Source organism: Tympanuchus pallidicinctus, unplaced genomic scaffold (assembly GCF_026119805.1).
Source record: "Tympanuchus pallidicinctus isolate F22 unplaced genomic scaffold, pur_lepc_1.0 scaffold1, whole genome shotgun sequence".
Lineage (NCBI taxonomy): Eukaryota > Metazoa > Chordata > Aves > Galliformes > Phasianidae > Tympanuchus > Tympanuchus pallidicinctus.
In genome coordinates, this window is record NW_026294618.1 from 39,529,479 (window position 1) to 39,546,717 (window position 17,239).

Here is a 17,239-nt window from a genome sequence, read left to right on the forward strand (position 1 = left end):
ATGGATTATTTCCAACATTTTTTGAAAGGTCACTTGGTGCATTTCTGTGTCAGCATTGTCAAGGATTTATGGACAGCAAGAAAAGGTCAATAATGCACACAGAACAGCCTGCCAAAATGAGTTGTGATCTACTAGTGGGTTGTTGTTCTACAAAGTTCTACTAAACTAGAGTTAACATATAGAAAAATCACGTGTTATTTTACCATGCTGTGTGGCAATTGCTCAGCAAAGCTCCGGTCTCCCACTGAGCTATGAAGAAAAAAGGTGATATTAAAAGTCACAGTAGGGAAAGATTTAGCGTATATCATCTTCATAGTCTATTTTTTTCTCCTGTGCTTCTCCATGCTAATGTAATATTCACTGGATTTTCATGGTTGTCCAGGGTACACATGCTAAACTGAGCTAATCAGGTATATTTGTCATTTTATGTTTTTGTACTTTAGGATGCTTAACTGTGCAATATTTTCATTTAAAAAGAGTATGCCACCTATCTTTCAGCACATTAAAAAAAGTGTTATGGGTTGCCACCATGAGATTTTTTTTTTAAAACTCAGTACATCACATTTTACAACAGTAACTGACAATGGCTGCACATGAGAAACAGTGCACAGATAACCTTCCCACCATACAGATTGCATCCAGACCATCAAATATATTAGCAATTGACTGACCTACCCTTCATTTATTTGGACCCATTTAGCTTTTGGCTCACAGTCAGAATCTACAGCTCTAGTAAGTACAGAAGAGGAGGATCTTCAGAGTCATCTGTCAACACCCAGAGTAACCCACAGAGCACAGACCCAGAACAGCAGCATTCATGAGACATTGCTATTGCTGCCATGCTAGTGGTAGCACCATTCTCACAAGTGCTGTAAAAAAAAAAAAAAAAAAAAAAAAAAAAAAGAAACATCAGCCCCCAAAGCAAAGACATGTGATGAGCACATAGCTACTCCCAACACACGGTCCCTTCATGTCTTGGCACAACTACCTCCTCCTAAGTTGTCATTTCCCCCTGTGAGTAGAGACAAAACCCAGATTCCTCTGTAACCCAGCCAAAAGATCCCATGGAAAACAACCAAGTATTGTTCCTTGTAGAATCCTTCACTCTTTCTCCAGGCATTTGACTGTCTTCCTCTTCAGACTTTTTCTGCTTCTCCCCACACCATCATGAAGAGTGCTCTGCCCTTTTCTCCAAAGTAACAAGCTGATTTCAGCATCCCTATACTGTTTTGTGTCAGACGAAGACCTCTCCCTTGGTCTGCTTCTATTTTATTCTGTTACTACATAGATAACAGAAATACACCAAAACAGAAATACTAATAGAATCACTGAATAGTTTATTTTGGAAGGAACCTTAAAGATCGTCTAAGCATAGGCAGCCTGACCTAGTGAGTGTCAACCCTTTCCAAGGCAGGGGGTTGGAACTGGATGATCTTTAATGTCTTAAGATTAAAGATGTTTTTTTTCATTCCATATTCTCAATGACTTATTTTTACCCATTTTTATATTCTACAGACTTATCAAGGAAGTGAAAATAAACTCTGGATGAGCAACGAGTAATATCCCACTTTGCTTTCATACTTCAGTTATCATCTGTACTGTCCCTCTAGCATATTACAAATGTCCCTCAAAATATTACAAACCACCTTGAAAAAGTCACAAAGTGAATATGCACTATATACCAAAAACAGACTGCCATGATTTCTTTAGATTTTGAGACAGTAAGCCTGAGTCTAGAGTGAGCATTTTTGTGTCAGAAGTGACTGAAGACATTGTTTTGAATGGTCAGAAAAGAAATCACCTGGGTCATGCTGTTCACTATGTCCAATTAGGTATGTTTTACCTAACATTAGCGTATAATCAGTGAATATTAAGATGTTATAATTACAAAATAAACAAGAGAGTTGGGCAAAGCAGATTATAATAACCCAAAGAGAATAGATAGGATGCTTACACACATCCCGGGCTCGCTTATAAAACTCCAGCAGAGTGGATCTCCAGAAGAAATCCTTCCCCACTGGCAGTCAGCTCTTAAATGGCTCTAGGAGAGATGGAGCCAGGCTCCACCCCTTCCGGCAGCACAGGTGAATTGCCTTCACCTATGCTACTGTGGCTGACTCATTGCTCGTCTCAGGTGATCAGTCAGAGGTTCAGGCCATGATTCAGCAGTTCCCATACACTTAGAAGTACAGTAAGGAGACTCACTGTGGTATTGCTGTGGTTGTGCATCAAGCAACAGCAAAACAAAGAAAATAATCATAGAGGAAAAATAACCATAGAGGAAATAACCATAGAGGAAAAACTTTTTTTTTTTATGATTTATGTTGAGATTTATGTTCAAATCTCAACATAGTACTTCATTTTTAGTTCTTGTTCATCACTGGGATTCATTCCACTTTTAATGAAACAGAATTTCTCAGTCATATCTCCACATTACGTTTCCATTTTTCATTAAAGTAGAGCCAGAAAAGCACTTAAGCACATGCTTAAAACTTCAAAATACATTCTGAATGTATTGCCTAATTCCAGTGGTATTTTTGTTCGCTGGGGGTCTTCACAAGTTCAGACTAATACTAGAAATTGGCTTTGATTTAGATAAAAGCATTCTTGTCCTAAATGAGGTCAAATACAACGAGGCCAAAATGTGAAACCTTCACATATGCTGGAGAAGACAGACACTATCATTCTTCCCTACACTCATGCCATTAAAACGTTGGCCAGTTAGAAACAATATGAAGAAAAATAACTGTATCCTCTAGATTTCAAGCTGCAGACAGCTGTCTCACTTGCTGGGCAATGGGCAAAGACAAATCAGATGTTACCACCACGGGCAATAACTACTTTCACCAGGGTAAGTTTGCTTTCCAAAATAAGCCTATTAGACCCTGAAATCGGCAGTCTAGCAGTCCTCTTATCCATTTTCTTAGAACAGCTCTGAGTCTATATTGTCATTACTGGCTTTCTTTAACCAAAGAATGAGCATTTTAAACTGCAGGATGCCCTATGCCTTGACACAAAACTGCAGGATTTCCCAAGCGTTTCACAAAACACTGATCCAATTCTTAATCCAGTTTCAAAATAGTATTTTCTTCGGTAGTCTTTATAGGAAAATAGGAGCAGTCTATTTTAATACAAAGTAACTCAGACCTTTAAAGGGATTCAAGCTGCTCTTTATGTCTTCCAGAAAGCCCTGCTCTGAATCACAGGCTCCCTCGTCTGCTCCTTATTCTCACCTATTCTCCTTCTTTCACCTGGGGAGTTAGGTAATGTCTGGCTCAAATACAGTAGGGCTTCCTCCTCTTTTAAAGGGCCATCCTATTCTAGAACAACATTGTTTATGGATTCCATATGGTCTATCATTAGTGTTATCCTTGATTCTCTGTCTCTCACTTTCCTCTTGTGCAATAAAAGAGATGAAGTAATACACTGTAAAAGAATGTGTTTGCAAGATAGAATGGACATCTGCCTCTCTCCTTTGGAGACTGCTGTGAGAATATAGTTGCTACCTATTTTGCCAATTTGACCCCAACATGTCTAGGGCCTCTCTAGAGCAATTGTGCATGAACACATCAATCTGTTCATGAGCAATAGCTTCGCATCTGAGATGGCCATTGATTTTAGGTTTTTGTACTGTTACTGGCACACTATGTCTTAAAGCTCAGCCAATTATTGCATTGCAACAAAAGATATTAAGTACCTTATACGGAAGCTGTGACCTGATCTTTCTGGAACTGTTTTTTTGGGGTTTTTTTCCCCCATTCTTCCTGTGTGCCAGCAAGTCCTGCACATGTGGGCAGGGCCAGGAATAAGTCATGTTTCTGCTTATAGAATTGAAGACAAAATTTTCATACATCTATAAGGAAAATAAAATAAAATAGATTCCAACTCAACCACCTAACTTGCTTCAGATCTGTCTTTTACTGCTTAAAAATTAGTAAGAATAATTTCATAATTAAAATCACCTGCTATTTATGACAACTTTACAACATATTAAGAATCAGTGACTGCAGTAGATATAATTTAATTGTCGAAAAAGTTAATTTTGCTGTTTCTTTTGTTTTTACACCACCTTATATCAGGAATTTCTTTGATTTTCTTCACTCAGTTTGCTGTAATAACATGCAGAGGTGGATGGCTTTTGATTATAATGGAGGCAGCCTCCCATCTACACTGGTGCAGCTGAGATAAGAATTGGGAACAAGGGCTGCAAAATTGGTCTTGAACTTGTTCCGTTTCAATCTTAATAGTATTTGGAAGTCTGTTCATTTGTTTCATTTTGTCATCTTTTAGTTGTAAGGTCATTGTTAAAAAAATGGACAGTATGTCTTATCATCACAAAGGAAGTTATGTAAAAAATATAAATAATTATAGAATCATGGTTTGGAAGGGTTTGGGTTTGGAAGGGACCTTTGGGATCACCTAGTTCCAACCCCCCTGCTATAGGCAAGGACATCTCCCACTAGATCAAATTGCTCAAAGCCTTATCCAGCCTGGCCTTGAATGTCTCCAGGGTGGGGGCATTCACAGTGTCTTAGGGCAACCTATTCCAGAGTCTTAACACCCTCAAAGTAAAGAATTTCTGCCTAATATATAGTCTAAACCTATCTTCTTCCAGTTTAAAGCCAGTTCCCCTCATCTTGTTGTTACCTGCACTAATAAAAAGTCCCTCTCCAGCTTTCCTGTAGGTCCTCTTCAGATATTGCCTTGTGGTCCCCCTGGTTCCTTCTCTTTTGCAGGCCAAAGAGTCCCAGCTCTCTCAGCCTATCCTTATAGGGGAGGTGACTTAAACCCTCTAATCATATTTGTGGCTCTCCTCTGGGCCTTCTCCAACATCTCAATGTCCTTCTCATGTTATGGGGCTCAAAATTAGACACAGTATTCCAGGTGGAGTCTCATGAGAGCAGAGTAGAGGGGCAGAATCACTTCTTTTGACTTACTGGTCATGCTTCTCTTGATGCAATGACCCAGGATGTGGTTGGCCTTCTGGACTGCTAGCACACACTGCTGAATAATGTTGAGCCTTTCATGAACCAGCATTCTTAAATTATTCTCCTCAGGGATGCTCTCAAGCCATCCTCTGCACAGCCTGTACTTGTGCCTTGAGATTTCCACAAATCAGGTGCAGGACCCTGAATCACAGAATGGCCTGGGTTGGAAGTGACCTCAAGGATCATGAATCTCCAACCCCCTGCCACAGGCAGGGCCACCAACCTCCACATTTAATACTGGACCAGCCTGCCCAGGGCCCCATCTAGTCTGGCCTTGAACACCACTAGGGATGGGACATCTGCAACCTCTCTGGGCAGCCTGTTCCACCATCTCACCACTCTCTCTGTAAAGAACTTCCCTCTGACATCCAACTGAAATCCAACATTCCCTCCCTCAACTTAAAGCCACTTCCCCTTGTCCTGCTGTTATCTACCCTTTCAAAGAGTTGATTCCCCTCCTGTTTATATGTTCCCTTTCTGTACTGAAAGGCTGCAATTAGGTCCCCTGCAGCCTTCTTTTCTCCAGGCTGAACAAGCCCAGCTCCCTCAGCCTGTCCTCATAGGGGAAGTGCTCCAGTCCTCTGATCATCTCTGTGGCTCTCCTCTGGACCCTCTCCAACAGCTCCCTGTCTTTTTTGTATTCAGGCTCCAGACCTGGACACGGTACTCCATATGGGGCCTTACAAGAGCAGAGTAGACAGGAACAATCATCTCCCTGTCTCTGCTGCCCACCCCTCTTCTGATGGAGCCCAGGATATCATTTGCTTTCCAAGCTGCAAGAGCATACTGCTGGCTCATGTTAAGTTTTTCATCCATCAGGACCCCCAGGTTCTTCTCTGCAGGGCTGCCATCAAGGTCTGCTCCTTCCAATCTGTATAGATACCTGGGATTTCTCTGGCCAAGTGCAAAATCTTGCAAAATTTTCAAAAGTTATCATTAACGCATTCCAGAAATCTCTTTTATTGCTGTTGCTCTGTTTTGTTCTTCCAACAGACATCAAGGTAGTTGAAGTTCTCCATGAGGACCATATTTAGTGAACAAGAAGCTGTTTCTGTCTCTTTATAGAGGGCCTCATCCACTCAGTCTTCCCAATGGGGTAGCCTGCAGCAGACCCTCCCTCTGATATCTCCCTCCCCTACCTTCTATTTAAACCAATCCATAAGCTTTCTGTCAGCTCCTCATCCATCCACAGGTGCAGCTCTATGGACTCCAGCTGATTGCTAATGTAGAGGTCAACACAGTCTCCCTTTTCCCTGCCTGTCTTTCATGAAGAGTTTATACCCATCTACTCCTACATTCCAGACACGAGAGCCATCCTACAATGTTCCACCAGCCATGAGAGACATCCCATCACCTCTCAATAATCCAAAGCATCTATCTCTCTGGATTATTTGAGAATAGCCTTTTATTAATAAAGAGATAAACAATATGCCTTAACAGAACCTGCAGCATAGGCTCTGACTGAAAGAGAAATTATTATTTATCTTCTCTTTACTTCATAAGTAATCAGACTTGAATGCTGGTCTCCTTTTGCTACTTCCCAGACATGAAACAAAGATGATAAAAATGCTGAATCTGTTATTTCTTCCTTTCTGAAGACCTGGTGTTTCACTTGTTGCTCAGAGAAACACAATTGGTAGAGTCAGTGAAATATTTTGGGAGTGAAGCATGGAGTGGTGTGTACAGGTGTTACAGCACTAAAATTACTCATCCTGTGCAAGAGATAGCCAATCAGCCAATACAAATAGACAAAAGCATACAAGGTACCAGCAAGCCCACTAAATCTTTCTTTTTAAAGTTAAAGGAAGACAGGTATCTGCCTTGCTTCCAACTTCACTTCATGATCTTGTGTCTGTCCTTCTACACACAGTCTTCAGCTAGAAATATACTTATTCTGTAATTCTTCATGCCACATTTTTAATTACAAGCTCCATTTATTTTCCCTCTGACTTTTGAAATCTTATAATCTGTATTTAACTACAGAGTCAGAAAAAAAAAAATCATATATTAAAATCCATGCAATACATGGCGGAACTATCAAGCTGCTTCAAACTAGCCAACACAGTGACAAATACAGCAGCCAAAGAACCCATACCCATACCCATTCTGCAAGAGTTGGAGGTGCAAAAGAGGCAAAGCAGGAAGCCCTTAAGCCCTAAAGAAAAAGCACAAGAGCTATATGTAGAATGCAGTGCATTGGAATAAACACTGAAGATCTTAACTCAGACACACTCACATAATCATTGCAAAACTTTGGGTCACCTCAGGTGCTTGTTATTATTTTAATATTATTGTCTCTGACAGAAGTGAATGCAAAATGTTTGAAAACCCACGTGTATAATGCACATACACTGAAATATAGCTGAACCTCTATGCTTGCAAGGATCTGCTCATCATTACTTTGGGACTGATTTTTGGACACTGCTTTATACACAGCTTCATTTAAGCTAGATACTGGTAAGCATCTCTTTTCTCTAGTGTACACAGTGCAGTGTAATTTATAGTATCATGCAGATGTTGGATCATTTGAATCTCCATTCTGTTGCACATAATTTATATTGTCTGTGGCAAATAAAATGATAAGTACAAACCATATTGAATTCATCACTGTGAATTTGCATGCTTTCTCCTTGTTCTTCTTCACCTCACGGTATTTATGCTTGCTCTTTTTTGGTAGTAACGCCTGATATCACAGTGAATATCCTCTACAGTTTTGTTTAGATATTAAAACTAGATGTTCCATTCAAATTATGTTTCTACATACACTATTACCCCAAGCAACACTGAAATAATCTGCTGATCTGAAAGAGTATAGTAAAAGTAAGGGAAGTGATAACAAGGCACATAAAATATTTTCTCTTGTTTGCAGTCCTGACATAGATGATTTCTTTTAAAAAGATGAATCAATTTAGAATTCATATTAATCCTTTTTGTTTGTTTGTTTGTTTGTTTTTGTCTGCAACACTTTTATTTGGATCTTCTTTGAAAACATTTTCACATGAGCTCTGGTACAAGGTAAAGGACAGCTTAGCATATGCACAGAGCCAGATTCTTATCCTTTGGGGTTCTTAGACCTCAAAAGATCCTCAAAATGTTTCACCATGTTGACAAGTTATTCTCTGGCATTTAAAAATGGAAATACAGTAGATATTTATTTATTTTCTAATCACTTTTTCATTACTTTCTGATCAAACACTGGGAAATGTTTAAAGTAATTTCTAATGTTATATGGATATCTGCATTTTGCTACTGTTAGTGAAGCCATTATCTATTCATGCACAGTCTAATAAAATAAATAAACAGCTACCAAGACAGAATTCAGTGTTACTGCTTGAAAAAAACGAAAACATTAACAAGATCATAATGAAAAGCTTCTTTTGCTAGATTACAGCTTATCAAAAAGTCAGGTGAAGAAATGTCTGTTTAAAGAACAGAAGAAAAGAGAACCTCAAACCTTTTTAAATTCTGATCAGAAAAAAAAAAAAAATTGATACAGTATGCTAATCAAACATTATTTATTAATATGCAGGATCTGTGATGTACTAACATGGGAGTTGAGGCAGTTGTTCAAGCAACTGAAGTCTCTACGAACCTCCCTTTCCCAGAAGGATGAGGCCAGGCAGGAGTGTTAAATGTGTGCTCAGCCGCCATCTCCAAGAAGTCTCTAAAGCAAACACCAAAACTCCTTGGTGAAGGCAATTGCAGCCTCAATGCTATCAACTGACACTTGTGTGCAGTGACCCTCTCAGGTCTCAGAAATGGTCTTTTCAGATTCCAGGTCTTGTGGTATTGATTTCAATCAACAGCTTTTCCTAAGAGCCCCATTTCAAAACAGCTCTGTCAGAATTTCTGTTGTCTATGCCAAGTTTTATCTCAGGGTTTTCATTCATATTTGATATCACTCAGCTATATAACAGGAGAGTGTTTTCTGTGTGCACTTGTTTCCCTACAAGTTTTTTTTTTAATTGTGTTTGTTTCAGGAGTATATCTCCCTGTTTACTTACACTTTCTCTTACCTATTGATGGAGGCATGTAGAGCCTCTTCAAGCATTCTTTTAAAAATGATTTTACATTTTTGTTCATGCTTTAGTGAGAAGAAAGTACTGGCTTCATTAGAGCCAGCATTTTACCCCTTGCCTTTGCACACTGGAGGTAGCCCTCAATAGGCCATCTTATTGTTCCAGGGCCCCTGCTGCCCTTGCATCTACCTCAGCATCAGCAACTGCAGGAGTGCATGGGGCAGAAAGCAAGAAGCCATGCAGCAGGTTGCACCTCACCCCTTGTCTCCACGGCACAGCATAAAGCCTGTGCAGAGAGAGGCAGCAGGCCAAGTCACCTCAGGCGTCTGCACTGCCTAATCCCTGTAGCTCTTGGCATAAATGAGAGCAGTCAAAAGGGTTTTTTGATGGTTAAGAAGGGGGAAAGGGTGGTTTCAGACAGTAAAATGTTTCAACGTTTTTCTTTTTTCTGTTGTGTTTTGTTGTTTCTTTTTTTAAATGAAGAAAGCTATCAGGAAATCCTCAGCAGAAACTGAGAATGGGTTCCTGATGGCTGGATGGATTTTGCCAAAATCCATTTTAAGGTTTACTTTGAGTAAGCTCAAATCAGGTTGCCATATGGAATTACTCCATGCAGCAGCCTGACCCAGAGCAAGGCTGAACAAAGCTTAGATTATTTACTAAACTCCTAAACCACTGGCTGTTTTGCATCTCTCCCACACTGAATCTAATTCCATAAGTAAATAAGCATGCATTAAGTTAAAAAAACACATTAACAAATAGGCCAAATAGTCCTACACAAGGTAGGCTATTGATGATACACAAAGCACAACAAAGCGCAACCGTGGGTCAGCATTCATGCCTCAGACTGTCTCAAAGCTTTCTGGCACCTGCACTTGAGCATGTTTACTGCTGTAGCCAGGAAGATTGATCACAGGAAGCCAAAGCTGTTCAGTTAAAAAAATAAGAATCAGCTGTTTTCTATGAGCAGACTGTCAGATAACCAGCCTAATGAAACCGTGGGCATTTCTCTTGAGCTCAAGAAATATTCATGTTGGAGAGGATACTGGAGCCATTCTAATACTTTACAGTTGTTCTGGAGGTTAAATAGAAAGCGGCACAGAAGAAAGGATCTGCCTTTGTGATTAAAGAAACGGCAGAAACATAACATCAAAATGCACAGCTTTGCCCTTGACTAAAATAGTCATAACACTAATGCTGTATTTTTCACCTCGCTGATGCATTCCAAATTAAAAACACATAGGATACCTCTCACAGGCATTTGTAAAAAAAAAATAAAATGCCACAACTGTCTTGCAGAGAACCCAGACAGACAAGACATGGTCCTGCTTTTGTAAAAATAATTCATAACTTGATGAAATGTCTTGTGCCAGAATCAGATATAGGAAGCTTCAAATGAAAAATAGATTTGGTTCGTGTTATGACTACATAAGAAGTTTGCAGTTTCAGCCCTCCCTGCCCTGGGCACCAAATGGACATGAAGGTGAAAGGAAAGCAGCAAAAGGCTCAGCACACACAAATACTGGTGTCCTTCTATAGGGCACATCGCCAACCAGGAAAGCACTGGCCCTCATGGATAGGATTTTTGCTGGCTTGTGCACTCAAACATGGTGCCACCAGTTGCCCCACTGTCAGTGCCCAAGCACACTTTGGTACAAAACTCACCTTGTCTGTCTGCATACAAGCAGGACTCCACTGGACAAGCATTCACTCTGTTATGATGAAAATAGTCCATTGGACCTTCACTCCATTTTCCAGACAAAAAGTGTCAAAGTGCCATTGTGGGAGACAAAGCACAGTGTCACATCTTCTGCTGCCTCCTTCCTTATATTTATCATTTGCAAAAATAATAGTGCAGGAGAAAGGCAGCAGCCTAACCTGCTATACTCTGCTGTACCTCACAGAATCAACCATGCTAATGTAAATAAATGACTTTGAATGGCAGTGAGATGCTCACCACTGTTCCAGATCCTTTGCATTGCTCTCTGCATGCCAGGAGGGCAACCGGTTTATAACCACCTCAAGCTTCAAAGGAGATAAAAGAAGTCACAGAAACATTCCAGTCTGGCCTTTGAAACTGAATTAAATGATCTCTGGTACTGCCCCTCAAGGGAAAAGAGGAAGTGTCGAACTTAAAAAAGAACCTTCAGCTTGCTTTGCTGTTTCATCATGTTTCTCATTTTCGGAAACAAAACAAAGCCAAACATAACTAAAAATAAGCAAATGTAACTCATTTCATAATGTACAAATTTATTTGGCATAATTTCCAGCTTTGGTATAGCTACCAAGAATGTCATACTGATAATACTAGAAATATTGCTGGGAGTGAAATATGGCTGCTATATGAGGTACAGTGCCTGATACACTGCGTACCAAATAATGGGGCTGTATCCTGTTGAAAGATTAGAGTAGGCTGATCCTGTTTGGTTTTTATTTGCCACATCCAAGTTTCTGATATCCATTTAATATTAATATTATTTTAATGTAGACTTTTTTTTAAATTTAATTTATAGATGAAAAAGAGTAACAAGTGTTGATAATGATAAAATGGACAAAGCCGATGATGTCTCATGATAATAATAAGGAACAAATGAATAATAATGAGACAAATATTAAGAATGAATATTTAAGTGTTTGCATATAATTTAGTACACATTAAAATGAGATTTTTAAGTTTTTGCTGTTATTTTTCAATTCAGACATAGATCTTCTTGTTTCAGTGTTCATCTTTATTTTCTATTTGTAAACCAAGAGTGACTACATTTTGCAGTGCAGCAAAAGTAACATGTACTTTATATGCTGAAGGCATCTATCATCTTTTGTCTGTTGCTTTTCTGAAAAGTTCATCACCTCTATTACCACAACCAATAGCATTCTCATAGCAGAACTAATGCTTGTGAGAAAGAGCTTGCACAGTCCTCAGTGCTGTGTTTACACCAGCTGCATAAAGAAGAGAAAGGGAAGGAACAGTGCCAGTGATGGAAACTGTTGCCAAATAACAATTTTCATCATAAAAAGGGAACTTGATTTTCAAGATCAACAGAGGAAGCTTGCTGGGCAAGCTGGATCACAGGATTTGAGAAGTCATACACGAGGCCAGGGTTTGGGCAGGAGGAAGAAGAGTGAAATGGGAAAGATACTGCCTCAGGGAGCCAAAATGAGAGGACGGTCAGAGAAAGGCCGCAATAGACTACAGGCAGAATGAGAGAGTGGCTGCGAGGGTGAGCACTGCTTGATGCTGGTCACACCCAGCTGTCATCATGTATGCATACCATTGCATCTGTCTTCTGACCACACTGGCACATGTGTCCTTAAGAGCGCATTTGGGGAGCCAAGATCATTTGATGCAGTGTCTAGAAGCTAGGATTCAGGCAGCCCTGAATTTCTTTCTCATCCTGTTCTACTGATCAAGTGGCTTCCCATCAGATTTTTGGAGATGGTGAAGCATGCAGCAAGCTCCAATAGGGTGCATGCTGTTCAGGGCACTCTCCTTTAGCTCCAGTCAAAAGTCCATGGTGCTTCAGAAAGACAGTACTAGTCTTTGCCTGTGGAACTAGGCAGACTATTAGAACATGCAAAAGTTGTGTGCATGCCTAGTGAAATTTCTACTAACATTAACATCCATGAAGAGAGCATGCAGTCTTTTGAGCTTTGTGCTGGAGTGGATAGCCCTTTTTAATTCACACAGTCATAGCGTCACTGGGCTGCAGAGCAGCAGGCTATTTGTGACCTCCTGAAAGTCAAAGATGTATCAAATGAAACTGCTGATGCTGAAGCCTCTGATGGCCACCATATGGGGATAGAGGAAGTTCCTGATGGTATCACACACTTTTATTACAATGGCTATGACAGCAGATTTCCTCAATGTGAAGCAATTTGCCAATGAATATCAGAGCTGAGACTGAAAAAAGGCTAGTGGGTAAGGAGAAAATTTATGTCCTAAAAGAGTGACTGAAGAGCAACTATAGATGTTGATGGACTTTCAACACACAAGTACACACAAGGGAGGGGAGGGGAGGCGAAGTGGAGGGAAGGAAAGGTAAAAAGGAAAGGGGAAGGGGAAGGGGAAGGGGAAGGGGAAGGGGAAGGGGAAGGGGAAGGGAAAGGGAAAGGGAAAGGGAAAGGGAAAGGGAAAGGGAAAGGGAAAGGGAAAGGGAAAGGGAAAGGGAAAGGGAAAGGGAAAGGAACACGTGTTTTGCATTGCTTGGGAAAAGATGATACCATTTCCTGCCTGCACAAAGAATCAAGGCCAAATTCAGGCCAAAGAGAGGGAAGCTGCCTAAACTATCCGATAGGAAATACTTAAAGCATGAAAGCAGTTAAACATCTAACACTACACTGTAAAATACTACCAAATCTGAGGAGCATCTCTGAGAACTGAGTGCTTGTGTATTTGCAGTGACACCTGTGATAGTGACACAGTGTGACTTGACACAGTGACAGTACTTGCATCTTCTCTTTTTGAAATTAATTTACCTTAGACTACAAACTGCTTCTTCTATGTACCTCATTCCTATCGCCATTGCTTTTAGTTTTCAACCTGAGTCTTGTGAACAGAAAATATGCGATCAAGTACTTCCTCACCTAGAAAGCTGCTTTCTAACTCAGCTGCAGAACTAGGCTTTCACTGCCCCCTGGCACCATCAATCTCATATTTGCTCACCACCAGGAATGAGTTTCAGTGAGAGAGACTGAAAGGATAGGGAGTGATGGCTCAGAGACCGGCTTAGAAAGCGAACAGCAGATTACGTTACTGTGACTTGATTGAGGTGTACAGATATGTGAAGCCAAGAAGTAGCCAACTAGGGCTTGAATGCAATTTTGTGTAACTTCTCCATTCCTTTGTCACAACACAGCAAACTGAGGCATGGTGGTGGTGTGAGGCTTCAAGAAGCGGAGTAGAGTGTTCAAGGAGGAAACAGTTAATCTTGATATAGCCCTTGTTGAGTTGGCTTTTCCAGACAGAGTAATACCTGAGCAGATTCAGATATCTTTCCTAAATAAGGTAGCAGTATATTATCTGTATTCCTTCGTACCTTCATAAACTGCATTCAAGATTCAAAGTTTACATTAGGACTGACAGGTATAAAAAAAATGACTTTTCCCACACACCCTCCCAAGTCTGAAAAATAGTCTCATTAATTAAAACTAATGCCTGAATATTTATCCTCTATGAGACAATTATTAATTTAAAAATGCAGAAAAACAGACAAAAATTGCATATTGGCAGCTATATTTTAAACCAAAAAAATCTTCACATAATAAATACATCTTATGCACATTAACTTCAAATTTACTTCAGAAAGTTATTTACAATATAAATAATTATAAATGGGAACACTTTGCAAGATATTGTTGACAAAGCTAAATTGTGTTTCCTACATTACATTCCAAAGGAAATCTTCCAATTACAGATGTTATGCTACAATGTCACTAGACCCTATACATTGCAAGGCATGGTATTTAAAATGCTGGCAATCTGTGTTTTTTTTCCAAAAGTATAACTCATTGGTTTAAAGCAAACATGAAATATTTCAGTATGTCTCAAGTGCTTTTTTTTTTCTTTTTGTTAGATTAGCATGTTTTATGCATTGAAATATTTACCTTGGGAAAAAGTTTCAGTGCCTTAAAAGAACGTTTCCTAATAGATTTTATTTCCTTTAAATGCAAAAATGCATATGTTTTAAATGGTGTAAGCAAGACTGTTTCTTGCGTTTCCAAACTTCCCACTATATTGGCGTCTGGAAAAAAAAATCACATGCAATTCAAATTGCAATAAATAAACATCTTTAAAAGCTGCATTTTGAATCCTAGAACAACAGGAAATCTTTATAATTCCATATGAGAAGGGAGTTACTGAATCTGATCAGAAGAAAGCTTTGCTTCTGCCTGTATTTGATCTTTCTTTTCAAATGCAGTTTCATAGATGGAGTCATAAATTACCTCTTTTCAGAAAAGGATGCATTCTTAGCAACTTGGAGCCAGATTTATCCACAGGACTCTTGTACAAATATGCTAAATGCCACTGTGAAGTTAACCTCACATAATTTCTTCATTAATAAATGCTCCAAGGAAACGTGAAATGGAGTCACACTAGTGCTCGCATCATTCCAAACAGAAGACTGTATCAGCTTTTAGCCTTCAGAATAACAGCTTGGTAAAAACACTTTGCTAAACACTCAGCTACTCCTCTAGCAGGCTATATCAACATCGTACCATTGGATTACAGAAAAAAATGTGGGTTTTTTTGCTTCAGGTTTGGCTTGGCTTTTTTGTTGTTTTGCTTTGTTTTTGCTTCTCAGTGCATATGGCCAGAATATTTAACCACTAATATTACCTGCATATAAAAGAGGTCCTCTTTCACATTGTGAAGGTGTCTGAAGCTAATCCAGTATACCTACAGAAAAGGTTGTTCATCCACCATTGATCCTGACAACAATGCCTGCACTGCCTTTAGCCCCTTAGGTGTTTCAACTAAATTTGCAACTCATGGAAATACCAGAACCTGAATTGTTGGTATTAATTACAGCCACATTAGGACAGACATAGGTAGGTCTCATTGCAAGACATGATTCTGCAGAAGGTCTAAAACTCAAGCATACACCTCAGATTTGTTCCTCAACAGAAAGGCTAACTGGCCTTCACAACACCCAGTCTGGTTTTCTGGAGTGCCTGCTCCTTTTCCAAAAATACTTTTTTTCCCCCTAGTTCACTCAGGATGTTCACATAATTGAACATATGGTAGTTAATATATTTAGGAACATTAATGAATAAATGCTGCAAGTCCAGAAATAAAAACAAGATTCAGATAAAAGTGATTAAGAATGTTAGAAAGAAAAGAGTTTCAGTGTGGCAGTACTGTGTGGATACATCAGCAAAGCCTTATGAATCTTAAGGAAATACATCTGAGCCTCTTCCATGCAGAGATGCACTTGTTTTCAGAGCACATACAAATAAACTCTATCACAGAACCATAGCCATTACAGCCATCACCTTTCCTTGTTTCCATACTCATATTTTGAGATTCAAAACAAACAAAGACACAAACCTGTTGCCAGCTCACAGGAAGTCAACATTTTTGGCCCTTACACATATTAAGTAGTACCTTACTCCACAGATATTCCCATTACAGTCAATGGGACAAGTTGCTGAGTAAGGTTCGTTTTCTAACTAAAGAATTGTTGTGCAAATTTGTTCACAGTTGCATTCCGGGAGTGTAATTTTAAAGAATAAAATTAGGGAGGTTTTTTCCACTTTAAAAAAGATACACCAAAGTCATAATGCACCATCCACTGATGTCAATAAGAAATTATTTAAGAGAGCTGTCATCACTTCACGGAGTAGCTACAAAATGTTAATTTGCTGTAAATAGCAGAGCACTTTTATGTTAGAGAAATGACACAGCACATCAATTTTTATTTTTTCTTTTTCAATTCACAACCTACATATCTGCTTTAAAGTGATAACCTTAAGTTAATGTGATAGATTTTATGTATTTGGTACAAAAACTGCATTTTTCAATTTTCTGAAATATTCCATTTGATTTAGAAAAGAAAGGGGGGAAAAAAAGCTATATCTCTAAAGGATACTAATGAAAATTCAAATTAAATAAATACACTGTGGAAAAGGTAAGCTTTATACCATATTTAAAAGTATATGTTATATGAGCTGCAGTGATATTATATGCTATAATTAAGGTTGCAAATTTGCACAAGTAGCATGTAGCATGCAGAGTCTATGTTTACAACATTCAATGCTTTCTGTCAATTCAGAAGAAATTCCTGGCTATCTAAAGCAGCAGAATAGCAAAGTACTAACAAAAGGCATCTACTGAAGAGCTGAGGAGCAACAGTTGCTGAAACTCCAGGAGGGAACTGAGCATCAGCCTATGCCTGTAGCAGAACATAGCTGCAGAAACAGACTCTTCTACCTCTCTACTGATATATCAGGTATCCTAGTTACTACAGTGCATTTTGTTGCATTTATCACTGTAGTGGACTGGTACTGTTGAAAATAGGAGAAGTAACAACAGTTTTGAAGTTTTTATTTTGAACTTAAATGGCAATGGGGATTTCTTTTATTGCACAGCACACTGGCTTTTTCCTAGATGAAATTGTACAGATAGAAATATTCTATATTGTGCCTGCCTGCTTTATAAGTCTTCTGTTTTTCCAAAGTGCCTATCAAAATGCCCAAACTATCTTCTCCTGACTACTTGTGGCCATTAGACCA

General features: G+C 39.2%; 1 long non-coding RNA gene across 2 annotated transcripts in view; it reads right to left on the reverse strand.

The window, feature by feature from the left end:
• The window catches only part of LOC128084047 (uncharacterized), a 28,116-nt gene extending 17,052 nt beyond the window's left edge, over positions 1 to 11,064 (reverse strand). Inside the window, exon 1 of one of the 2 annotated variants that reach the window (XR_008208328.1) lies at positions 10,673 to 11,064. This is a non-coding gene — a long non-coding RNA (uncharacterized LOC128084047). Of the gene's footprint in view, positions 1 to 1,954; positions 2,057 to 10,672 lie in introns of those variants that run through there. The other variant, XR_008208320.1, reaches the window with a different exon arrangement.
• Between the last annotated feature and the right edge of the window lie 6,175 nt (positions 11,065 to 17,239).